General features: G+C 40.0%; 1 protein-coding gene across 4 annotated transcripts in view; it reads right to left on the reverse strand.

Moving 5' to 3' along the window:
- RABGEF1 (RAB guanine nucleotide exchange factor 1) overlaps nt 1-17218 on the reverse strand; it is a 58684-nt gene extending 41466 nt beyond the window's left edge. For 3 of the 4 annotated variants that reach the window (XM_036115261.2, XM_078074522.1, XM_036115260.2), the window contains exon 1: nt 17105-17218. The gene's annotated coding sequence lies outside the window, so the exon portion shown is untranslated. The remainder of the gene's footprint in view (nt 1-17104) is intronic. The other variant, XM_078074523.1, reaches the window with a different exon arrangement.
- Nucleotides 17219-27708: the final 10490 nt, after the last annotated feature.

Below are 27708 nucleotides of genomic sequence, written 5' to 3' on the forward strand. Positions count from 1 at the left end.
TACCCAACTTGAGCTAGCCAAGAGTTCTGACTTACAGAACTTTGGGACAATAAATGTTCTTTCAAGCTGCTAAATTTGTGGCAATATGTTATAGCAACAACAGAAAACGAACACAGGCCTCCTTCCCATTTGTCTTTTTTGGGGCTTTTGCACTTATGTTCCAATGCCTAGAATGCTGTGCGCCCTGCTGTTTGCATAGTGACTACTCTCTCATCATGAAGGCCTCAGCTTTCATGTCACACTTCCAGAAAGGCCTTCCCGGGCCATTCTATCCAAAGTAGTACCTCCCCAACCTCCCCAACCCTCACCTCCACACTGGCTCAGCATTATTTATCTCTATCTAACTCTAACAAGGGAGGGTAGGGAAAGAGTTAACCAAGTAGGATCAATTGCTAAAAAATCATACACATTCTCAGAAGGGCCTGCTTAGTATGTGACTGGCTCTTGGTCAGCTTCTGGGAATGGAGGTCTTGGAAGTGTCCTTGTGTTTTGTACTCTTGGAGCTTCAAGCCACACTATACAAACTTGTTTAGACGGTTCGTGCAAATAGTGTGATGTATAGTGAACACCCGCTTTCTTTCTGGGGGTCCGGAGTTGGATTAACTGTGGTCAGTCATGAAGAACTACGTAGTTGTGTCTGTCTGACCAACCTTCAACAAAAACCCTGGAATTCAGGCTTAAGTGAGTTTCCCGAACAGAAAATACCTCACATATGTTGCCACAATTTGTTGGTGGGGGATTAAACACACCCTGTTTAACTCCACTGGGATTAGATTCTTGGAAGCTTATGCCTGGTATCCTCTAAACTCTGTTCAATGCACATTTTCCTTTATTGATCCTGCTTTGTATCCTTTCACTAGGTATAAAACATAGCCAGGAGTACAGGAGTCCTATGAGTCCTTCTATCAAATTACCAAACCTGGGGGCAGTCTTGGGGAATACCAACATAGAGTATGATTATAAAGGGGTGGCATGAGGGAGATACAGAATAATTCTGTATCTTGACTATGGTGGTGGTAAACAAAAAATTTTGTGGAATTTGCAGAGCTTCCCACTATTTTCCTTATGAGAATCCTGCTTCCTATTCTTGGGTTCAACATCATGTCCTCATAGAGCACTCCTCAAAGCTGCGATTTATAGGAAACATTCAATCAACTCTACTAAAATGATAAAATGTCCTTTGACCTCAGTTAAGAAATAAAACTTACAGGTAAGGTTTTTTTTCCCTTAAATTTGCTTTTCTCCACTTACAGAAATATAAGATGCTTACTCTAAAAAACCTGATATATATAGAGAAGAAGAAAATAAAGTACAAAGAAAATAAAAACATCACCCAAGTCACTATATTCTTGTAGTGCTTTCTCTACTTAACACTCATTTATTTAGCAAATATTTATACACTGATATACATTATATGACAGGTACTTTATAAAAGTAAAAGTAAAGTTTCAGTCCTCATGGTGCTTGCTGTGTAGTATGGGAGATATAATTATGTATCTAGAAGGCCTGAAAGAAGAAATGAGAACACTATGAAAAATGAAGAAACAATTTTAAAATTACATAAAAGAATTTATGTTTATGTGGAACAAGCTAAATAGGTATACATGAAATCTATGGAACTCTTAAAATAGCCTAACAATAACAAGATAGAAAATATAAAAAGAGATCTCATTCACAATAGTATCAAAATGTAAAACCACCTAGGAAATATTGTAATAGGAAAATCATATGGTTTACAATAAAAATTGAGAAACAAAGAAGGCTGAAATAGTTGGTAAGACACGCCAATTTTTACTGAGAAAATTAAATACATAAATGGCAAATGTTTCAAAAATTTCAAGTTTAGTACAAATGACAATAAAATTACAAAAAACTTTTTTGAACTTGACAAGTTTTCCTTATTTTCTCAGCAATAATAGGCAAGATTTTTTTAGTTTTCTAAATTAAGTTATTGAATTTTAATTTTTTAAATAAAATTTTTAAAAGATTTTATTTACTTATTTGTCAGAGAGCGAGCACAAGCAGAGGGAGACTCCGCAGAGCAAGAAGCCCGAAGAGGGACTCAATCCCAGGACCCCGGGGATCACGACCCGAGCCGAAGACACAGGCCCAACTGACTGAGCCACCCAGGTGTCCCTGAATTTTAATTTTTTTTAAACAAACTTGTTAAAATAGGGTGAACTTAGCAACAGAACTGGCAAATGGATACAGAACAGGTTGACTCCAAAATGAATGCTAATATAATACATAAAACAACTGGGGCGCCTGGGTGGCTCAGTCGGTTAAGCGTCTGCCTGCGGCTCAGGTCATGATCCCAGGGTCCTAGGATTGAGCCCCGCATCGGGCTCCCTGCTCATTGGGAACCCGCTTCTCCCTCTCCTGCTCCCCCTCCTCGCTCGCTCGCTCTCTGTGTCAAATAAATAAATAATACAAAAATCTTAAAAAAAAAAACCTTAGTAGTAGTGGAAGGAGGAGAAGGGGAGAGCAATGCTGGAGTAACTGGTCAGCAACCTGGTACCCTCCCAAATTAATTGCAGGTATCTTAAAAGAGTTAAGAAAATTTTTTTAAGGTTTTATTTATTTGACAGAGAGAGACACAGCAAAAAAGGGAACACAAGCGGGGGAGTGGGAGAGGGAGAAGCAGGCTCCCCACTGAGCAAGGAGCCCCATGGTGGGGCTCAATCCCAGGACGCAGGGATCATGACCTGAGCCGAAGGAGGACGCTTAACAACTAAGCCACCCAGGTGCCCCAAGAGTTAAAATTTTTAAAAGACAAATGGAAAAATACAAAGAACTAAAATTATTTATGAAACTTTTAAAGTACTGAGGGCTATTTAAGCTTAAAAACTGAAGGCAAATTTAAAAAGAAACAGATTTAAATATAAACTGAAACTTCTATCTAGTTTTTAAAAGGCCTACTTAGAAAAAGAAAGGCAAGTACTTTAACAGGACAATGAAGTAGTTTATCATATTTAGAAATTATACTAATAAAAAGAAATTATAAATCTCTGATATGCAGGATAAGGATATGAGTAGACCAATCATAAAACGGGAATAGCTTCCTAGAAACAGAAATGGAATGTCAAAGGGTTTGTGCATTTTAAATTCTGATATATACTACCAACTGGCTTCACAAAATGGTTGTATCCATCTACATTCCCACCTACGGTGTTGATAGAATCTACTTTCCCACAAACTCATCAACAGGCATCATTAGCCTTTATTTTGCCAATCTGAAAGGCCAAAAAAAAATCATTTATTGTTTTAATATGCATGTCCTTAAGATAAAACATCTTTAATACATATTTACTGGCCATGAGCATATCTTCTTTGAAGAATTTAACTATTCATGTTCTTTGCTTGTTTTTCTACGTCATCTTTTTTTAGTTGAAGCATAGTTGACATATAATCTTTTTTCTTTTTATAGGTACTCTTTTTATGTTATCTTTTAGTCCCTGACTTTATATTACGAAGACACCATTGCTTTAATCAAAGACAGTATTTAAAATCTATATCCAAATTTCACTGACTTTTACATTATTAAATACATTGCTTCCAAAATGAATGTAAATATCACACTGAGGGGGTGCCTGGGTGGCTCAGTCGGCAGAGCATCAGACTCTTCATTTCGGCTCGGGTCAGGATCTCAGGGTCGGGAGATCGAGCCCTGCCTCAGGCTCAGCGGGGCGTCTGCTTGAGATTCTCTCTCCATCTCCCTCTGCCCCTCCCCCGCCTGGGCTCACGCGCTCTCTCTCTCTCTCTCAAATGAATAAATAAATCTTTAAAAAAAATATATCACACTGAGAATCAGTGGCAGAGTTCCAATGTTAAATATAACAAAACAAAGTATCCAAACACTAGCCTGCCCAAATAATTCCACTCGTAATCAAACCCATGGAATATAATGTCGAGTTTGTGCTGCTGGAATGAGCAGAGCCAGCAGAGCAGCATTCTTACAGAGTGAGTTCTTGACAACAATCTTCTACTGTATTAAGCTGCACCCTCTCCAGATAAGTAAAATTATGACTCCGATCTGAGCATGCCATTTCCCAGGCTAACAACTCAAACTTGCACGCAAAAAATAAACTGGCTGCTCTGGTCTACTTCCTACCACGGCTCTATCCTCTCTTCCAGGGAAGCAGCCAATTCCCCAACTGGTCAGTTTCTTCGGTAAGTAAATGACCAAATATTCTCTCTCTTAACTCCACTTACACTAGCAACAAACTGCAGTACATAATGTGGTTTCAACCATTAACAGCGTTGCTTTTTCTCAAAGTTATACCTTAGTTTTAGCTTTGCTGCAGCCATTTCACCCTTAGCCTCACCCAGCTGTGGTTGGGCAAAGTGATACACACATCTATGAGATATGAGAAATACAAAGAGCAACTGCCTGGTTAAAAATGTATTTATTCAGATTTGTTAGATGGCTCAATGAAATACATATTTGTATTATGTTTTAAGCCTCTGAGAAGTATATTGTTGTGTAATAAAAATGTAATCCCATTAAATTGCAGAAACTTTCAAAAGTTGCTAAAACCATACCATATAGGGGCACCTGGGTGGCTAGGTTGGTTAAACATCTGCCTTCGGCTCAGGTCATGTTCCCAGAGTCCTGAGATCAAGCCCCAAGTTGGACTCCCTGCTCAGCGCGGAGTTTCCCTCTCCTCCTCCCCCTTCTGCCCTTCTCCTCCGCTCATGCTCTCTCTCGCTATCTAGCTCTCTCTCTCAAATAAATAAAACCTTAAAATAGAATAAAATAAAAACCATACCATCTGTTGTGGGTTGAACTGCGGCCCCCCAAAAGACAGGCTGAACTCAATACTGTGAATGAAACCTGATTTGGAAATAAGCTCTAGGCAGATGTAATTATAGAAAGAGGTCATACTGGATTAGGGTGGGCCCTAAATCCAGTAACTGGCGTCCTTATAAAAAGGCCCTGAGAGACACAGAGATATAATGACACAGAAGCTATCTGGCCAGAGGTGGAAATCAGAATGATGTGGCTGCAAGCCAAGGAACTACAAGGACAGCCAGCAATCATCTTCCCTACAGCCTTCAGAGAGAACATGGCCCTGCTGACACCTTGATTTCAGATTTCTACCCTCCAGAACTATGAAAGGATAAATTTGTGTCTCTTTAAGCCACCCAGGTTGTGCTAGTTTGTTTAGAGGAGTCCTAGGAAACTATAAAACCAGTAAGAATTGTAAACTGTAATTGTAAACAAATAATTGAAAGAAATGAGTTTTCCACAAGTTAACATAGAACTGTGGGTTCACAGTATCACTTGCTCTTTATACACTGGGTAATCACACATCCTAGTTCATGAGAACAGTCTGGTTTATGTCTGCTATCCTAGCATAAAGACACCCCTTTGGTTCTCAAAAATGACCTGCTCTGCATAATAAATTACATGGTCACTTTACTTATGAACAAGCCTTGAAAACTCTCCTGTTAGTCTACCTTCAAATTTCACCCCATTCAAATAACATCTGACTCCCCTTTTCCCATTGATAGAATTAAGAATAATTCTCTCTGGTTCTTACAGCATTTTATAAATACAGCTATTGTAATACACTCTATTATAAAAGCTTGCTTACATGTCCATTCCATGTTCACAGGCACATGGCAGTGTTAGGAACACAGTGAGTAATCAATATACATTTCCTAAATTTATTAAATTATTTATTCAGAAGACTAACAAAGTACCTACACAGTCCATTTTCTTTCATTTTTTTCCCCATATACACTCTCCAGGGCCCAATGAAGGTAGAAGTAGAATTTAAATAGCAAAACAACTAACTTACGCAGCAGTTGTTCTCAAATTTTAGCATGCATTAGTATCACATGGAGGACTTATTAAAGCACAGAGCATTGGGTCCCAACCCAGAGTTTCTGATTCAGGAGGTCAGGGGCAGGGCCTGCAAATCTACATTCCTAACAAGTTCCCAGATGATGTGGCTAAGGACTACTCTTGAGAACTACAGCTATAAAGTAAGCACAGGGGCGCCTGGGTGGCTCAGATGGTTAAGCATCTGCCTTCGGCTCAGGTCATGATCCCAGAGGCCTGGGATGGAGCCCCGCATTGGGCTCCCTGCTAAGTGCAGAGTCTGCTTCTCCCTCTCCCTCTGCCATTCCCTCCGCTTGTGCTCTCTGGCTCTCTCTGTCAAATAAATAAACAAAATCTTAAAAAATAAAATAAAGTAAGCACAACAATTATTAAAAGACTAATTTCTTCTCATGAATTCATTACTGGTAGGAGACTTTCTTTTCTAAATACAATGGAGTAGTTTGTGGCAGACCAACACTCCTGCTGAGAACAAGGAAAGCTAGATACATTTTTAAAATCAATATTTAAAGGCATCACAAAATCTGAAGCAATCTAGACGCCCCTGGATTCTGGAAAAAGAGGGGAACTGTAGAGAAACAAAGTGACATTCTGCAGTCACTTTTGCCCCAAGTGTATTTGTTGATTCTGGGGCAAAAGGATGAGAATCCAGACTTTAGGCAGAAGAACCACAGGAGCTTTTGGAAAAGAGGAAAGGCAAGACTCAAGGAGCCAATATCGCAGTGAAAGAGAGTCAAAGACAGCTGGGTTTAACATAAGGCTGGTTTTCCCCTGAGGACATTTACCAAATTTTGCAGCTGCAAAGAGAGGGCTTCAAAACAAAACTGAAAACCTGAAAATCTAGAGCGGAATTTTCAGGGGTGCCTGGCTGGCTCAGTCGGTGGAGATGAGACTCTTGATCTCGGGGTTGTAAATTTAACCCCCATGTTGGGTGTGGAGATTACTTAAGAATAAAATCTTAAAAAAAAAAAAAAAGTGGGGGGGCTGGGTGGCTTAGTCAGTTAAGCATCTGCCTTTGGCTCAGGTCATGATCCCAGGGTCCTGGGATAGAGCACCAGGGGGTCAGGCTCCCTGCTCAGCAGGGAGTCTGCTTCTCCCTCTCCCTTTGCCCCTCCCTCACTGCTTGTGCACAAGTGCTCTCTCTCTCAAATAGATAAATAAAATCGTTTAAAAAAAAAAGTGGAATTTTCAGTAATCTCACTATTCTCAAGAAACAAAGATTACAGTATAGAAGCCACCAGGGGAAGACACCCCTGTGAATCTATACTATCAGTTTGAAGCCCGGGATGACTACTTGATAGCAGTAAAGGTAAACCAGAGGAAAACCATCTTATCAACCCAGCAACACAACCTCAACCATTAGCTCAGTCCCTAATAGGATTAGTTGATAAGCCCCTACTCAAAAGGGAGGAGAGATTTCCTCTCTGAAAAAGAAGAGTATCATCTGGAGCTTCATTTTATTCACAACACCCAGCATTTACATAATTAAAAACCAAAAAGAAAAAAACAGACAATAGAAAGAGATGTTCAGATGATCCAATGACGCTAACAGAAAGACTTTTAATAATAATGACAGTTATTTAAATTCCCTATTTTAAAAAAATAGGTAAAAAGTAAATAAAAAATAGGTGAGAAAAGGGGAAAGAACATTTTATTTTATTATTTTTTTAAAGATTTTATTTATTCATTTGAGGCACAGAGATACAGAGACAGAAAGAGAGCATGAGCAGGGAGAGAGGCAGAGGGAGAGGGAGAAGCAGGCTCCTCGCTGAGCCAGGAGCCCGATGTGGGACTCGATCCCAGGACCCTGGGATCATGACCTGAGCCGAAGGCAGACGCTTAACCGACTGAGCCACCCAGGCGCCCCGGGAAAGAACATTTTAAAAATGAAGAATTTTAACTGAGAATTGTAATCATAAGAATCGAACTGAAATGCTAGATCTGAAAAGTATAATAACTAAAATTAAGAATTCAAAGGGTAGATTTAACAGCAGACCAGACCTAACAGAAGAGAGGATTAGAAACTGGAACCAGTCAATAAAATACATCCACACTGAAGCAGAAGGAAAAACTAATAGGAAATACAGGAAAAAAAAAAGTGTAAAGAGAATCAGGGACATTGTGGAAAAGTCTATGGAGTATGTAACTGGTGTCCCTCAAAAGAAAAGAATGAGTAAGAACCAATATTTATGAAATTTTCAAAATTGATAAAAAGACAACCCATAAATCCATGAAACTCTGTGAACCCCAAAGCAGAAAACACACACACACAGATACAGCATACTTAACTGTTGATAATCAAAAACAAAGAGAAACTTTTAAAAGTAGCTAGTGGAAAAGAAGCACATTACTTTCATAGGTGCAACAATAAAACTAACAGCTGAATTTTCAAAAGAAATCATAAAAACCCTAAGACAATAGAATGACCTCTTGAAAATGCTGAAAAAAAAATGCCCACCTAGAATGAGGTGCTTAATAACTGTTCCCTTTAAAAATAAAGGCAGAATAGGGGTGCCTGGGTGGCTCAGTCAGTTAAGCGTCTTACTCTAGATTTAGGCTCAGGTCATGATCTCAGGGTCATGAGATCACGCCCAACGTCAGGCTCCACATTGAGCCTGTTTGGGATTCTCTCTCTCCCTCTGCCCCTCTCCACACTCCCCACCACCACCACTCATGTGCACTCTCTCTCTAAAAATTAAAAAAAAAAAAATTATAAAGAATTCATTATGGGCCCACTTGCATTAGAAGAAATAGGAGAGGGAACTCTTCAGATGGAAAGAAAAATCAGTCTATTCCAAAAAGAAACAAAGAAATACAGGAAGGGTCGAAAAGCAATGGCAACAGTAAATATGTAAGTAAATACACATAAATACTGATTACAAAAAAACAATAATTTCTTACAGGTGTTAAAATAATAGGTAGAATAAATGAGTAAAACAGTAATGCAACAAGGCAGGAAAAAGACAAAATGAGTTAGTAACTAAAGTTCCAGCATTACTGGAGAAGTGATGAAAGTTATAATTTGTATTAGACTGCAGCAAGTCAAGGGTGTATGTATTAACTGACAGTAATAATCACAAAAAGGATAGTAAAAGAATGTGTAACTAGGCAATTACTACAGGGAAAATATTAAATACTAACTGAATAATAATCCAAGAGAAGGCAAGAAAAAAGGAAAAAGGAACAAAACTGGTGAGTCAAAAATAAAACTTATCAAAAGATGGTAGATCTAACACCAAATATAGTGACAATTGCATTACATGAAAATGGACTAAATATTCTAATTTAAAAACTAAAATTTATACTAAAGAAAAAAACTAAATTCAACATCATGATGCTAGGACTAAAAAAAATGAAAATATAGGGATGGAAAAAGATACAGCGTGCAACATTTATCTAAAGAAAGCTAGTAACGCTCTAGTAGGTAGACTTTAAGGCAAAAAGTATTACCAATGATTAAAGGATAACAGTGTTAATCCACCAAGAAAATTCTAATGTGAGCCACGTAGGTAGAAATCAGTAATCACCGGGAGCTAAGAAGAATACTTTTACGAATGGCCTTTGAAGGCCAATGCAAAGCACTGGCTGCAACCAATTCTATTTAGAAAATCTATGGCAGCTCAAAGGGTAGAACTCTACAACAGCATAGAGCATAAATACCAGACTTTTTTGCAATACAATAAAACTCACACATATACCTTATGGGAATTCTGAGATGCTTATATAAAATAGTAAATAATTTTTTAATCACAAAAAAAAGATAAGACCATTTTAGAAAACAGAAACAAACTTAATAAAGATCAGAAGATATTCTGGGGTAATACAGTGTTTACTAGACTGGGTAGTTTGATAAAGTCACTAAAATTCATAACTATAAAAACTAGATTTCCTGAAATTAAACCCTCAGAAAAAGAAAAAACAAAACTTTAAAAAAGTACCTGGGTTCTCCTTTTCCAAATATAGCTCGAGCTTTGACGGAAGAATGAAACTGACATCTTTGCATTACACTTACCTAAAGGGCAGACTCACCATCATAACCATTAGTGGTTGTGTTTGGGGCTGGAATTGGTTAGGCCTAGAACTGACCTCCTGATCAGTTTTTCTGTTAGAATCTAAGAACTTTAAACTTCAGAAGAATCTCAGCTTACTTCTCAAGCACTATTTTAAATAAAATAATAAGTTGAGATTTTTATTTTCTAATTTACTTATTCTACTAGACCAAAGTACTAAAAAAGCAAAAGTTCTTATTTTTTCTTTCTTTTTTGGTGGTCCATACAGGGATTGGAAAGTTGTTCTTGAAAGAAATAGCCTATAACCTCTTGTTCGCAGATATGTCCAAGAACAAAAGTAGGCTCTTGGGAGAAAGCAGTGTTTACACACAGTTGATATTCAAAGAACTTAAATACTGAGCGGTTAGCATATGGGTGAAAACACTTTGCCATCTGATTATTCCTCATAAATGATACTTAAGATGTGTCCACCCATCACTATACAACATTTGAAACCCCAAATAAAATCTACACTTACCACACTTGGAATGGCTAATTAATTTATACAAATAAAGATATCATCCAACTTGCTAAGTAGAAGCCAAGCATATTACTTCCTGAGACACTAATTACAATGGATTTTAGCCATTTTATTTCATCAGCCTACAGTTCTGTTTTTTGTTTTCACATTTTTTATTTGCATTCTTCTTGTAATATCCTATTCAAAACTGTGGTCACTAGCCCAAGTCATTTTTCAGGAACAGGTTTAAAAAAACAATGTCAAAAGCTCTATGGAAATGCAATTAAGGAACCACTAAGTTACATAACTACATTTAGGCAACAACAGTTCCACCTATTGTTTACTGATTAAAGATGAATAAGGATGTTCTCTATTCTGCAGTTTCATAGACTAGGTCACAATTTACAATATACTGTAGGAACTATATTATAATACTTCAAAAAAAAATTTGGAATTACCTGAAATAGCTGCATATGAAAATGCACAATAGGGGCGCCTGGGTGGCTCAGCTGGTTAAGCGACTGCCTTCGGCTCAGGTCATGATCCTGGAGTCCTGGGATTGAGTCCCACATCGGGCTCCCTGCTCAGCAGGGAGTCTGCTTCTCCCTCTGACCCTCCCCCCTCTCATGCTCTCTCTATCTCAGTCTCTCTCTCAAATAAAAAAAAATGCACAATAAATAATGGTTTACTTATCTGTACAACTTTACTGCAATACAATTCCTAACGAAACAGAATGAGATTTAAGAACACATACACCTTGCAATGGCATTACAACAAAAGTATAACCTAAATTCATCCCAAATCACAGCAGTGTTGGGGCACCTGGGTGGCTCAGTCAGTTAAGTGTCTGCCTTCGGCTCAGGTCATGATCCCAGGGTCCTGCTCAGTGGGGAATCTGCTTCTCCCTCTCCCTTGGCTGCTCCCCCTGCTTGTGCACTTTCTCTCTGTCAAATAAATAAATAAAATCTTAAAAAAAAACAAAAAAAACAGCAGTGAGACCACCAGCTAAAGTTTACTCTAAAATATGAATATCAACCTCTTTTTCTAGAATGGTGCACTATCTTTATAAATATTATTGTGGCTTTCCTGATCTCAAGACAAATTCAGAGCAAATAGAAAGAAAAAATATATGCATTTTAAATGCAAACACATGAAATAATATCCCCACTTTGCCGATCCTGATGAATGCTTAGAAGACTTTCCCCCCACCCCAGCTTTACAGACTATGGCCAAATGCCTTAAAGTTGTAGCTCCCTGACCATTATCTGGATAGGAAGATCCCAAACTGTTCAAGGCCCTTTCCCTTTTGTAATGGTGGGTTCCAACACTTGCCAATGTGCCTACCTCTGTTAAGTGTATATGTCTGGTCTCACCTAGTGAGCTCACAGTCTAGTCTGCTGCAGGTATTATAAAGTCATGGTTGGTGCAGACCACTGATTCGGTCAGACTACCAGAGTTCAAATCTCCATCACCTCTTGTATGACCTGAAACAACTTTTGTTGAACCACGTTTCTTTATATCTTTAAGAAGGGTGAAGGGAAAGGACAACATTGAGATCACACATGTGAAGGACTTATTACTCACACAGTGCCTGGCCCATGCTAGCACTTGATAAATCTGAACTATTATTAAACAGGCAGCTTTTTAGCTTAAGCAAAATACAAATATATTAATTTTCTAGACACTCCATCTAAGATGAATGGATCTGTTCCCGTCTTGAAAAAATAAATTATATGCCTGGACTTTTCAAGCCAACGTTCTCTGTGCTGCAGCTAACAGCCTGAACCTACTTCTGGAAATGAATGTTAGGTCTCTTGTTGTTATTCCCTAAGACCATCTCTATATGGAGGTAAGGTGATTTACATTTAAGTATTTGTCCTTGTCAGACTCCTCCATTCTCATAATCCCCATGAAAATAAAGCATGCCTGCCAAAAATATGGCTCTGTGATTAAACAATATAAAACAACAACATAAAAAATAGATGTACTCGAGGAACTTGTCAGGAAGCACAAACTCACCCCACTGCTGATAACTGTAACAAAAAGCTCCACTGAGAAAATATTTATGGAAGGTAACCTGAAGAATGTACAATCCCCATCTACTTATCTAGATAATCTAAAACAGATCCTTAAGTTAAATTAGCGTCGAAATCTAAGTACTTAGATCACATTATTTTGCCAGCACCAGAACTGCTTTTACTGAATTACGTTTCCATGTTCTGTCATCAACCTACACAATGAGGCGACGAAGACTTTTAACTAAAAAACAAAGTAAAACACAACACAGTCCTTTGAGATGCATGCTGTTATTTACTTAACAATGTAGTTGAGGAGTTTGTCAATACAAGGAGTCTCAGAATCCAAAAGAGAAATTGGTCTTTTTTCTTATGGTCACTGAACTATGCAACTGATTATATTTCTCTCTGAACTGGCTAATAAAAAGCAGTCAAATTTGTGGCCTTCTAACAAATATTTAAGACTTCAGTCTAAGTACTTTGTGTACAGATCTCATTCCATCTTAATGAGGATCTTACAGATGTGTTTTCACCATAATTTTTCTCCCTCAGTGCTAAATTCATCACCCCTTTATTTCTGTATGTTCTCAATAACATGCTGTATCTTTGTAAGCCATTATGAATCCTTTCTGGAACAAGATGTGACATAAGTAAAGGACATGCTCCACTTAAACATTATAACACAGTAAGATACTTTCTTCCATTAATAAGTATTTTAGGAGTTCAACTTGTAAAGGCATTACCTTTTTTGTGCTCCAAAAGAAAAAAAGAAAGTGCTTTTGCAAATACTGTGTCTTTTTTTTTTTTTTTTTTTTTTAAAGATTTTATTTATTTATTTGACAGAGAGAGACACAGCGAGAGAGGGAACACAAGCAGGGGGAGCGGGAGAGGGAGAAGCAGGCTTCCCGCTGAGCAGGGAGCCCGATGCGGGGCTCGATCCCAGGACCCTGGGATCATGACCTGAGCCGAAGGCAGACGCTTAACGACTGAGCCACCCAGGCGCCCCGCAAATACTGTGTCTAAAATTAGGAAATTCTAACAACAGGAACTACAAAAATAAAACTTTCATGATGTATTTTTAACTTTGGAGCACACAGAAAACTATAAATATATCCCATGTAAAAATCACCCAAAAGTCATTTTTAATTTTAAAATACAGACCAAATCACCATAAATGCAATTACAATTATTTATTCTGAATGGGAATTGAAGAGACTATCTTCAAAACCGATTTCTGTACAACTCCTTCTGAGCTGGCCTCTGCCTAGCATAGAGGATGCTGCCAACCACACCTTAAGGTGAAACAACACAGAATTTAGAGCCCCAAAGGTTCTTGCTACATTCCTGCTTTAAGGATTTTGCTACATTCTTGCCTCAGGGATTTCAGCAAGTTCCTTGATGTCATTTGAGGAAAATAAAAAGCTTAAGAATTTAGCGTGTACAATCTAACCCATTCATGAACTCATACTCTGATCATAACTTAGGACTTTTAACTACATATTTATTTAATTAATGGATTATAATTAGTGCTTCACCCTCCTGGTGACCATAAACAAATAAGCTATGCTACCAGAAACATGAAAAAAATGTTCTGCTTTGTAATAAAAATTACAATTTCTACCCCACTGACAGGAACTTCATCAAACACAGGAATCTCACACTCCAACTTGAAAGCAGCACCATAAAGGTACAGCTTTTTCTTAAAGCATTTTAGGAGCTTTATCCAAATATCAAACAAAATATGTTATATAATATCAAGTGGGCTGAAGGTAAGTCCACTGTTGTTTCTCCTAAGTGTTTATTCAACAATACTCTGAATTATTTCCAGGCATTCCAGTCATATGAAACACACATAATGTCTCTACAATGCTTTATGATAGAAATAAGCATTTAATAAGACTTTCAAAATGTTTTGACTTCTATTGCGAAACTTTTGTTTCTGGTGTGATAACTTTATTTATGGGTTAAGAAGCCACTTAACAGCATTTCTATTCTGAGTCACAGAATAGACAGGTGTGTTACACAGGTATCTTCCACGTTTTAGGGATGAGTCATTTCTGCTACAGATGTTTTACTATGCAACCAATAAAAACACATTAAACTCATAGTCAAGACTGAAATTCTATGCCTCTAGCCAAAGACTGACACAAGTAAATGAAACAAGATCTTAGTTCTTCTATAAGTAGATATTAAAATAAGTACTGACAGAGTTTTTTTCTTCCCACTGAAAACCAACATCAGAAATCAATGAATCAATGAATTCTCATTAAGTTAACAAGTACTCATGGAATACTTGTGAATGCCCAACTTGGACTGAGTATGCAAACAGATAAAAGCAGAATTCCTGTTTATAGAAGCTTACAAATTAGCAGGGTCAGACACTTTTTACACAATGAAACAACTAGTAAATGAGCGTACAACTCAATTCAAACATTTAATGAGCACACACACAGTCTTCCTCAGCAAAATAGCAGCCAGTGCGTAAGTTCATAAAATTCCATTTTAATCATGCAGAGACCCTTCTTTGGTTTTGTCATCACCAGATAAAAGCCGAAGCTCCTGCATCTCTGCCCAGCACTTTTTTACTTTGCAAAAACCCCCTCCCAGCAGTGAGTTAATTGGCCTATTCTCCTGTTACTCGGCCCATCTCCACATTCCCACCCAACCTTGTTAGTTTCAAAGTTACTCATTCTTCAAGACACTTCCAAAAAGTATTCCCTGATTATCTTTCTTCACCTTCCACACCCTGCAGTGTCTCTCCTCAGGGCTCTATCTTAGCTCTATTTACGACGTTGTGTTGAAAAGTACCCTCATTGTCCCTCTCTCTATAACTTCTAGAGAGAAGAAACATGATTGCTTGAAAGGTCAGTGACATTTCAAATCCTGAACACGTCTTAATCTTCCGCATAAGAACCAGTATCTCTTAACAGTTAACGTTAGGGGCGCCTGGGTGGCTCAGTCGTTAAGCGTCTGCCTTCGGCTCAGGTCATGATCCCAGGGTCCTGGGATCGAGTCCTACATCGGGTTCTCTGCTCAGCGGGAAGCCAGCTTCTCCCTCTCTCACTCCCCCTGCTTGTGTTCCCTCTCTCACTGTCTCTCTCTGTGTCAAATAAATAAAATCTTAAAAAAAAAAGTTAACGTTATTTATCATTAAATGGATTAACAAGGGCGCCTGGGTGGCTCAGTTGGTTGGGCGACTGCCTTCGGCTCGGGTCATGATCCTGGAGTCCTGGGATCGAGTCCCCACATCGGGCTCCCTGCTCAGCGGGGAGTCTGCTTCTCCCTCTGACCCTCCCCCCTCTCATGTGCTCTCTCTCTCTCTCTCATTCTCTCTCAAATAAATAAATAAAATCTAAAAAAAAAAAATTAAAAATAAATGGATTAACAATATAATCCAATTTTACCCGACCGGCAAGCTTTCTTGTTACAACTATTTTAGGGGCGCCTGGGTGCCTCAGTCGTTAGGCGTCTGCCTTCGGCTCAAGTCATGGTCCCAGGGTCCTGGGATCGAGCCCCGCATCGGGCTCCCTGCTCGGCGGGAAGCCTGCCTTTCTCTCTCCCACTTACCCTGCTTGTGTTCTCTCTCTGGCTGTCTCTCTCTGTCAAATAAATAAATAAAATCTTTAAAAAAAACAACTATTTTAATTAACAGGCTTTTTAAGAAGCAGTTACAGGGGCGCCTGAGTGGCTCAGATGGTTAAGCGTTTGCCTTCAGGGGAACAAACAAACAAAAAAAGGCAGTTCCAGGTTTACAGGAAAAAAAAAAAGTACAACCATTATTTAATTTCGAAACAAAACAAACAAACAAAAACAGCCAAAACTCTTCTCATCCAAAAAACTACTCCCCTAGTGATGCTGTAAACTCGTCCTGACAAATTTTCACGTCTAATCTCAAGAGCAAAACGAGTCCACTGACATATTTCCCAACCACAGGGCTTGGTCACGGTCACGGGCGCTGAGGCACCACCAGACGTCTGTGACCTACTCTCTAAAGCGGCTGAGAGCCTCCCTCCCTCTGACTAAACTTCCGTGATGGGCATCACCTCTGTTCCCCTCCAAGACAGTTCGCAAGCAGGGACTTCTGCTCCTAACCCCAGGCCCACAACTTCCCCCTCAACCACCGGGCGAAAGTTAGGACAAGTCTTCCAGTCCCCGCGCCACGAAAGACTGCACCCTCCCTGCTCCGGGACCTTTCCCTCCCTCCGCAAGACCGACGCAGGTTCGTGAAGTCCCGGCGCCCCGGCCAAGGCGGGGCTGCGATCTGGGTCTGAGCCGTCAATCGCGACGGACCCCCGAGCGGCCCGGGCACGAGCCGACCGGCCGCCACCACAGGTGTCCCCTCAGACTCCGAGGGCTGGACAGTGAAGAGGAAGCCGGCCGGAGGGAAGCCATCCTGCGAGGGGTGGACGGGTGGCAGGAGGGGGCCAGGAAATGACAAGCGCCTGTCCGTCGGAGTTGGGCCGGGCCGCGCAGAACTTGGCGACGAGCGCCCGAAACGGGCAGGCAGAGCACGACAGGATTAAGCCGGCCGGCGACTGCCTGGGGCCGGTCAGGGCCGCGCCGCGGGGCCCGGGGTTGGGACAGACCGCGGCTGGAAGCACCGAGGCGCAACGGCCCCGGCCGGGTAGACGGCACAGGCGAATGACCCAGCAGCCCCCGCCCGGACGGCGCCGCCGCCCCGCCGCCCGCAGCCGAGAGCCGCGCCAGCCTCGGCCCGCGTACGTCTGCTCCGTACCTGGTCTGCGGCTCCACCGGCGTCGGGACCGCCGCTCTCCGCGGGTCGCTCGAGTGGGTCCCCGCTCCGCCAGTCCACAACCCGCCCTCTTGCCGGCCCTCCCTCTCTCACGCCCCGCCCCCGGCGCCGCGAGCGCCCGGCACGCACGCACAGACGTCACTTCCGGGGCCCTAGGCGCGCGGAGGAAGTTGTTGCGGGTTCCCCTCAGAATCCGCTCTGGGTGGAGCGAGGCCGAGGCTGGAGTGAATGACGGCACCTGCGTTGGCCGAGGTGTCGGGGGAGGAGGCGGCCGCCAGGCTAGCCCTAGGGTGCTGACCTGCGGCCTTCAGGAGCCGGCGGAGAAGCCGGTGGGCTCTGGCTTTTTCCGTGCCTGCTTCCTGCGGTGCCACTGGGCCCTCGGCCGCTGTAGCAGCGTGGAAAGGGAGCCAGAGGCTGCAAAGGCTGGGGAGGGGAATCCTTGGGCCAGTAGACGGTTACCAGCCCGTAGGGAACGAAGCCGCTTGAAAAAAAACAATGAATCCTATCCCTTCTCGGATCAAGATTTTTAGTTTTCGAATGAAAGGACCTTTAAGAGATTGGTGGTTGATCCAAAAGCCGTTTTTACGGCTAAGCATAATTGAGCTCCACGAAATTAAATAATTGTTAGCCAGTATTAAGGTCGAGTCATAAATGGAATCCAGTTCTCGTGATTCCCTTTCAGGAATGTTGGAGGCCGCAGCTGCTTCTGTATCCTGGATGCCATCTGTGGCATAAATTGCAGCACACCAGAGAAAAAAGTATACTGTATCTTGGAGACCTGGATTGGAATCCCACCTTGGCTAAATGCTGCCTCTGTGATCTTGGACAGGTTGCCTAATTTATTAGTCTTTTTCATTATTTGCAAAATAGAGATTGATTCATTCCTCAAATTCTTCCTAAATGCAGAGGGATAGCAGAACATGCCACCCCGAAACATACCTCTTTGGCAGAAGGTTAATTTGAGAAAGTAGACACAAGAGAAGCTCTGAAAACAAACTAGAATACCCTTTTGGAAGGGAAATGTACATTTATAAAGGAAATCTCCATTTGTAAAGGTGTCTCCCTCTCTGTGCCTAGAAGAGCATTACTAAATCACAAGACACTCTTATCAATGGAGGAGACACTAACCTAAATCTGCACAGCAAAACTTAAGCTTGTTTACTTTCCTTTCCCTGGTCACTTCCCATAGCTGGTCCTTCAGCTACCCACCCCGCCCCAACACACACCTTTCTTTTGTCTACCTGAAGATAGTATTTAAGTTGGCATTCTAAGTCTTTTCCTTGGGTATCTCTTATGTATGTATGAGGTATATGTGTTAATAAATTTCTATTTGTTTTTCTCTTGTTAATCTTTTACTTCTCAGCCAAGAAGTAGAGGTAACGTTCTTTTCCCTCCCCTAATACTGAGAAGCTTACATTCTAGAGGAGAGGGGAGGAGCCAGTAAACAAGTTATTTACAGTAGTACAGGAGATGGTGATAATTATTATTTAAAAAAATAATAATGCAAGGAAGAGGAATAGAAAGTGCAATCTAAAAGTCTGCAGTGTTAGAGTTGAGGGGAAAGCCCTGGCTGAGAAAGTAACTTGAACAAAGGGCGAGGGAGCTAGCCATGCTAGTATGCAAATATTGGGGCAGGTGTTCTAGGTACAGGGAACAAGTGCGAGAGCCCTCTTGACACCTCCAACCTATTTGGCTGTAGCAGAGTGAATTAGGGGGAAGTAGGAGAAGATATCAAAAGGTAATGGGCAAAGTAAGTAAGGGGCTAACCCCTAGGTCAATGTGGGAGGGAACTAGCAAAAGTGAGGACACTAGTAGGTCTGACTCATTGGGGCCGTTAGTGGGACAAATTACCAGATATGCCTTCTCTCTCAGAGAAAGTGGGGTGGGAGGCTACTGGAGAGGGGCACCAAGGCTATATTTAACTGAGGAAGCAATGTTTTAGTTTTTGAATTTAGTGGTTTAGTTTTGTTTGTTTTTTTTAAAGATTTTATTTATTTGACAGAGACACAGCGAGAGAGGGAACACAAGCAGGGGGAGTGGGGAGAGGGAGAAGCAGGCTCCCTGTCGAGCAGGGAGCCCGATGCGGGGCTCGATCCCAGGACCCTGGGATCATGACCCAAGCTGAAGGCAGACACTTAACGACTGAGCCACCCGGGTGCCCCAGTGGTTTAGTTCTTGATAGGTATATGGATATTCATTGTATTATTTTTTATTTTAATTTATGTGTTATTTTTGCATATGAATTTCTTGTTAATTAATTCATTTCTTTTTAATTAATTAATTAATTTAGAGAGGGACAGTGAAAATCTGAAGCAAGCCCAACCCAGGGTTTGATCTCACAACCCTGAGTTCATGACCTGAGCTGAAATCAAGAGTTAGACACTTAACTGACTGAGCCACCCAGGTGCCCCTTTTGCATATGAATTTATAAAAATCAGTCCCATTGGAAAAAGTGAAGATAAAAGAGGGCTAAAAAATTCATCTTGGAGTGAGTCAAAAGAAAAAGAGCCAGCAAAAGAAGAGTGAAAAAAAAAATAGAAGCGAGAGGAAAACTATAAAAGAGGAGTAATGTGGAAGCTAAGAGGAAAGAGAGAAAGTAAAGGGATTGTTGGGAAGAGTCAGATTCCAGAGAAAGGTCAGATAAGATGAATCTACCCAAGAGAAATGAAAACATGTTAATAAAAGTAGTGAAAGCAGGCATCCTCGTCTTGTTCCTGATCTTAGTGGAAAAACATTCAATCTTTCACCATTGAGTATGATGTTACCTCTGGGTTTTTCATATATGGCCTTTATCATGTTGAGGAAGTTCCCTGCTACTCTTAGTTTACAGGCTTTTTTTTTTTTTTTATCATGAAAGAGTATTATAGTTTTTAAAACTTGTTTATTGTAAAAAATATATATCATAAAATTTACAGGCAGAAGAATGAATTTGGACCCTTACCTAACACCATATACAAAAATTAACTCAAACTTGATTACTGATTCAACCTTGTCATTAGTTATGTAAGATATAAAATTTAGAAGAAAACACAGTTGAAAAGATTCATGACACTGTATTTGACAATAATTTCTTATGCAATACCAAAGGCACGGGTAATAAAAGAAAAAATAGAAAAATTGGACTTACCAAATTTTAAAACTCTTGTGCATCAACGCCACAATCAACAGAATACAAAGGTAACTCACAGGATAAAATATTTGCAAATGACTTATCTCATAAGGGATTGTTACCCAGAATATAGAGAGAACTAAAACTCAACAACAAACAACCAAATTTACATGAGATTTCTTTCCATTTCTTTGTCTTCTTTATTTCTTTCAGCAAAGTTTTGGAGTTTTCATTGTACAAGTCTTTTACCTCCTTGATTAAGTTAATTCATAAGTATTTTATTCCTTTTGATGCTATTATAAATGGAATTGTTTTCTTAATTTCTTTTAGGTTGCTCATTGTTAGTATATAAAGAGGTGACTGATTTCTGTGGGTTGGTTTTGTATTACTACATTGCTCAATTTATTTATTCTAATAATTTTTCCTGTGGAATCCTAGGGTTTTCTACATATAAAATCATATCTTCAAACAGAAATAATTTTACTTTTTCCTTTCCAATTTGGATGCGTTTTATTTCTTTTTCTTGCCTAGCTGCTCTGGCTAGAACGTCCAATAATATGTTGAATAGAATTGGGAAAAAAACCCAGCCATCTTTGTCTTATTCCTGATCTTAGTGGCAACACTTTGTCTTATACCGTTGAATAGAATGTTAGCTGTGGGTTTTTCATTCATATGTGGCTTTCTTATACTGAGTTAGTTTCACTCTATTCCTAGTTTGTTGAGTGTTTTATCATGAAAGGGTGTTAAATTGTGTCACAAGATTTTTCTGTATCAATTGAGAAGATAAGGTAGTTTTTTCCCCCTTTATTCTCTTAAGACCATCTTTGTATTCTAGGGACATATCCCACTTGGCCACAGTATATATCCTTTTCATATGCTGTGGAATTCAGTTTGTTCATCTTTTGTTGAGAGTTTTTGTATCAATATTCATAGGGGATATTGGTCTGTATTTTTTTTCTCAATAGTGTCTTTCTCTGGTTCAGTATCAGGGCAATGAATGAGTTAGCATGAGTTAGAAAGAATTCCCTTCACTTTCAATTTTTTGGAAGAGTTTGAGAAGGATTGGTATTAGTTCTTTAAATGTTTGGTAGAATTCTCCAGCAAAACCATTAAGTCCAAGGCTTTTCTTTCTTGGAGGGTTTTTGATTACTGATTCAACCTTGTCACTAGTTATAGATCTATTTGGATTCTCTATTTCTTTGTGATTCAGACTTGGTAGGTTTTATGTTTCTAAAAATTAGTCCATTTCCTTTGGTTAATTTGTTGGTGTATATGTTCATAGTATTCTCTTATAATCCTTTTTATATAAAGTCAGTAGTAATGTCCCCTCTTTAATTTCTGATTTTAGCAATTTGAGTCTTCTCTTTTTTCTCTGACATTCTAGCTAAATATTTGTCAACTTTGCTGATTTTTCTTTTTAAGATTTTATTTGTTTAGCTGAGAGAGAGAGTGAGAGAGAGAGCCTGAGCAAGAGGCAGGGGCAGAGGGAGAGGGAGAAGCAGCCTCCCTACTGAGCAGGGAGCACAACGTGGGGCTCCATCCCAGGACCCTGGGATCATGACCTGAGCCAAAGGCAGATGCTTAACTGACTGAGCCACCAAGGTGCCCCAATTTGCTAATTTTTTTTAAAAAACAAATTTTGGTTTTGTTTTCTATATTCTCTTTTTATCCTATTCATTACTTTTTAAAAAAGATTTTATTTATTTGTCAGAGAGAGAGAGAGAGCACAAGTAGGGGGAGCGACAGGCAGAGGGAGAAACAGGCTCTCTACTGAGCAGGGAGCCCGATGCGGGGCTCCATCCCAGAATCCAGGGATCAAGACCTGAGCTGAAGGCAGATGGGTAACCAACTGAGCCACCCAGGCGTCCCTATCCTATTCATTATTTCACTTATCTCCATTCTAATCTTTATTTCCTACTTTCTGCTAACTTTGGCTCAGTTTGTGCTTCTTTTTTTTTTTTTTTTAAAGATTTTATTTATTTATTTATTTGACAGAGAGAGAGATAGCGAGAGCAGGAACACAAGGAGGGGGAGCGGGAGAGGGAGAAGCAGGCTTCCCGCCGAGCAGGGAGCCCGACGCGGGGCTCCATCCCAGGACCCTGGGATCATGATCTGAGCCGAAGGCAGACGCCTAACGGCTGAGCCACCCAGATGCCCCTCCTTTGGGCATTTCTTACAGTGCAGGTCTACCAGTAACAAATTCCCTTAGCTTTTGCTTATCTGGGGATGTCTTAATTTCTCCTTCATTCTTGAAGAGGAGTTTTGCCAGATATAGTCTTTTTTTAAATTAATTAATTTATTTTAGAGAGAGAGAGAATGAGCAGGAGGGGCAGATGGAGAGGGAGTGAAAATCTCAAGCAGACTTCATGCTGAGCACGGAGCCCAATGAGGGGCTCAATCGCCCAATCCTGAGATCACAACCTAAGCCGAAACCAAAGCCAGATGCTTAACTGACAGCGCCACCCAGGCGCCCCCAGATACAGAATTCTTGATTGACAGGTTTTTCTTTCAACACTTCGAATATGTCATCCTACTGCCTTCTGGCCTCCATAGTTTCTGATAAGAAATCAGTTTATATTCTTATTGGGATCCTTTTTATGTGATGAGTTTGTTCTCTCTTGCTGCTTTCAAGATTCTTTTTCTTTGGCTTCCTACAGTTTGATAATGTTTCTTGGTGTGGATCTCTTTGAATTTATCTCACTTGGAGTTCTTTAAGCTTCTTGAATTTGTGTATTTGCCCCATTTGCTTTATCATTTGTTCAATCTCTCTCCCTACATATGCACATGCACGTGCACACGTGCGCGCGCATGCGCGCACACACACACACACACACACACAGGAGTTTTCCTGAAGAATGCAACTAAGTTGCAGACATCATGCTTCTTGACTCCTATGTATTTCAGTGTGTATTTCCTAAGAAGAAAGATATCCTCTTAGAAAACCAAAGCAGAATCATTAAAATCAGGAAAATTAACATTTGATAAATTAACATTGATAAAATCCTACTGCTTAATCTACAGCCCTTATTCAGTTTTCATCAATTGTCCCAAAAATGGCCTTTATAGTTATTGTTTTTCCTGGTTCCAAATCTAACCCAGGATCATTTAATTGTCATGTTTCTTTAGTATTCTTTAATCTGGAATAGTTCTTCCATTTTTGTTTTTCATGATCTTGAAATTTTTGAAAAGTGTAAGACAGTCAGTCTAAAGAATGTCCTTCAATTTGGGTTTGTCTATTGTTTTCTCATGATTAGATTCAGGTTATTCATTTTGACAGAGAAATCATATAAATAATGTGCTTTCTCAGGATGGGCCCTTTGGCTAATGCTGACTGGTTACATGACTCATGAGGAATCTTTCAGGTGTCTACACTGTAAAGTTACTATTTTTACCTTTGTAATTAGTTATTTGTAGGGAAATACTTTGAGACTATGTTAGATCCTGTTTTTCTTCAACAGTTCATTCATTAATTTTAGAATCTTGATTCTTGTCTAAGTCAGTTATAATTTTGATCGTTGCTAAATGTAGATTTTTCTAACCCCATCATTTCCTCTATATTTGTTAGCTGACATTTTACTGTAATTAAGAACTTTCCAGGGCGCCTTGGTGGCTCAGTCGGATGAGCATCCAACTCTTGGTTTCGGCTCAGGTCGTGATCTCGGGGCCATGGGATCCAGTCCCGTGTAGGGCTCCACGCTCAGTGCCCAGTCTGCTTGTTCCTCTCCCTTTGCCCCATCCCCCTGTTCACACTCATGCACAGTCTCTCTCTCTCAAATAAATGAATAAATAAAATCTTAAAAAAAAAAGAACTTTCTACTTCTTTTATGTAATTACTTATTTCTGTCAACACAAATTCATGGATTCTTATTTTATTCAGTGGGTTATAACCCATTACAGTTGGCCCTTGAACAATGTGAGGGTTAGGGGTACTGACCTACTGTTGAAAATCTGCATATAACTTTTGACTCCCCAGAAACTAAACTACTAAAAGTTTACTGTTGACTGGAAGCCTTACTGATAACATAAATAGGTGTTAATACATATTTTGTATGTTATATGTATTATACATGGTATTCTGAAAATATAATAATGAGTATAGTAATAGTATAGAGTGATGTTGAGCATCTTTTCATGTGTCTGTTGGCCATTTGGATGTCTTCTTTGGAGAAATGTCTGTTCATTTCTTCTGCCCATTTTTTTTGTTTTTTGGGATTGTTTTTTGGGTGTTGATTTGTATAAATTCTTTATATATTTTGGATACTAATCCTTTATTGGATATGTCATTTGCAAATATCTTCTCCCATTCAGTAGGTTGCCTTAAAAGGCAACTGTTGTTGTGTCCTTTGCTGTGCAGGAGTTTTATATTTTGATGTAGTTTACACAGATTTTTTTTTTTTTTTTTTTTTGAGCATCACACAGCAGAGAACTTTATTCATCCATACCGTTCCAGAGAAAAGCAGGGTCACTTTAGTATGCTGTCGTCTGGGGCTTCTGCCAGTTCTCTCTCAATGTGTTTCCATTTATCCTGCTTCTTTTTCTCCTTAGCTGCTATCCTCCTTTCCTCTTCTGCTTGAGGTTTCAGGTAGCTGTAGCACTTGGCTCCATAGGCCATACCAAGGAATAGGGCAGAGTAGTGGTTGCACTTGATGAGCAGAGACCTGCACTGCCAACACCATCTTTTCTGTAACCCTACCAGATTTTTCCTGATAAATACAGAACAGTATTGTAAATGTTTTTTCTCCTTCTTACGGTTTTTGTAATATTTTCTTTTCTCTAGATTACTTTATTGTAAGAATATAGTATATTATATATATATATATATATATATATATATATAACATACAAAGTATGTAGACTACGTTGTTGGTAAGGCCTTCAGTCAACACTAAGCAATTAGTAGTTAAGTTTTGGGGGAGTCAAAATTTACATGTGGATTTTCTGCCAAAGGGGTTGGTGACCCTAACCCCTGCATTGTTCAAGGGTCAACTGTACTATCAAATTTTAAAGTTGGGGGGGAGGTGGAGCTCTAAATGGATAGATCTCCAAAAGATAGTGTTAAATGAAAATAGTAAGGTGATGGAACATGTGGTATGCTACCTTTAGACTTCAATATAGATATATATTCTCTTAGGATGTGTGTCTCTTTCTAATATATGTGTATCTCTTTCTATATATATAATATATATTCATATATTCTATTCTAGAATATATATATTCATATACAGAGAGAAAGAAAGGGGAAGAGAGAGATACATGTATACATTCTAAAATAGATGCTGTATATATAGGAAGAGAATTATTTTAAAGAATTAGGTCATGTGATTGTGAAGGCCCGGTGAGTCCAGAATCTGATGGGGGAAACTAGCAAGCAGGAGGCTCTGGAAGGAGTTGCAGTTCAAGTCCAAAGACAGTCTTCTAATGAACCAGGAAGAGCTGATACTTTAGATGAAGTCTTAGGCCATCTGCTGTCAGAATTCCCTTGTGCTTGGGGGAAGCCAGTCTTTTGTTCTATTCAGACCTTCAACTGATTGGATGAGGCCAACCCACACTACGGAGGGCAATCTGCTTTACCTAAAGTCCACTGATTTGAACGTAAAACCCACCCAAAAACACCCTTACAGAAACATCCAGAATAATATTTGACCAAATATCTGGGCAGTGTGGTCCAACAGAGTTGACACATAAAATTAACCATCACAACTCTGCCCCTTGTCAACTTAACACCCATATCTCTTTAAATCATACTTAATCTCCATACTGAAATCTCTTTACCTGGTGAGGTGACCCAAACTTTCATTCATGAAAGGTCTGGGCCATTAGTAGTCCTGCCTAGGTTGGGTTGTTGTTTTCCATTGACTTTAATCACAGGGCATGGTAATACTAAAATACCCTAAGAAGTCTGGTCCCTACACTGGACAGATTGTTTGACAGACCTTGACTGAGCACCTCTTTTCCAGGCACTGTTCTAAGCATTGGGATATAGTTGTGAACAACAGAGGCAAAATGTCTGCCTTTAGGGAGCTTATTTAAAAGGAAACAGAGACATAACAAACAAGATTATTACTATTGGTAACAAATGCTATAAAGGAAATAAATCAGGTGATGTGATAGACAGTAATGGAAGTGTACTTCCATGGCATGATCAGAGGTCTCACTGATTATGTGACATTTGAGCTGGAACATAAAATAGGAAAGTGAGCCAGCTCATGAGAAGGGCTGGGGGAAGGGCATTCCAGGGACAGGGAATGCCAATCACAAAAACCTGAGGCAGGAACTGAAAAAAGGCAAGAGTAGAGGATGGGAAACAAGGAGCAGGGTGGTGTGATGAGCCTGGGTGTGCATAGGAACCAGATCAAACATGGTAAGACCTTTCAATTCCATTCTAAAAGCAAAGGGTTTTAAGTTGGCATGCTGCAGGATCTAATCAACCCTTTCAAGACTATTTTGGAGAACAGATTGGAGGTGGTAATCAGGGGCCAAATTAAGCCAAGAAGCCTTTGTAGTAATGCAGGGCGAGAGACAATGGTGATTCAGACAAATGAATTTGTGATGTTTTCAAGATACATCCTGAAGACAGATTCAAGACCTGGCAATGGATTGCACTAGAAGGTGAGGTACGGAGGGGAGTTAAAGATGACGCTCAGTTTTTTTGTTGACTGGGTGAATGGTAGTGCCATTTCCTGAGATAGAGAAGATGGAATAAGGAAGATGTTTGGGGTGGGTAGAGGAAATAAAGAATTCCATTTGGATATATTAAGCTTGGGATGGCTAATAGATACTGAAGTAGCAGTATTTATCAAGTTATTGGGTATATAATTCAAGGCTGAGGAAATAGGCCTGGGCAGGAGTATAAATTTGGGAGTCATCAGCATATAGATATGCCAGTTATTGGGCACCTGGGTGACTCAGTTGGTTAAGTGTCTGCCTTCAGCTCAGGTCATGGTCCCAGGGTCCTGGGATCAAGCCCCACTTTGGGCTCCCTACTCAGTGAGGAGCCTGCTTCTCCCTCTGCCTCTCCTCCCCCCCCCCCACTTGCTCTCTCTCTCTCTCTCTCTCAAATGAATAAAATCTTTTTAAAAAAATGCCAGTTACTGATTGCCTCTTAGCTCCATATTCATCCTTTATTGCTTCTACAGAAATTGGGTTGGGACCTTTGAATATTTTTTCCTTTGTCAATTAACACGATATTAAACTTTGCTAGTAGAGGATATTGGTGAGACGCTGCCAAGAGGAAAGGTGTTTTCCTTTCTGGTTCTGGTGTGACTGCTCTCAGCACAGCTTCTCCAGCACCCAGCTCCTGCAGTACATGGTAGTCAGCGCACAAAGAGGCCAGAGCTTTCCCCAGCACTCACCTTGGGTGGTTTTGTAGCGGACTGCCTCTGATAAAACACCTCCCTGAGCAGATTTTCCCAGCAGATTTCCAGCAAGTTCCACCAAGCATAGCGCCCCAGTGACTTCTCTGCCAGTCAGTGAACCA

Source organism: Halichoerus grypus, chromosome 6, assembly GCF_964656455.1.
Source record: "Halichoerus grypus chromosome 6, mHalGry1.hap1.1, whole genome shotgun sequence".
Lineage (NCBI taxonomy): Eukaryota > Metazoa > Chordata > Mammalia > Carnivora > Phocidae > Halichoerus > Halichoerus grypus.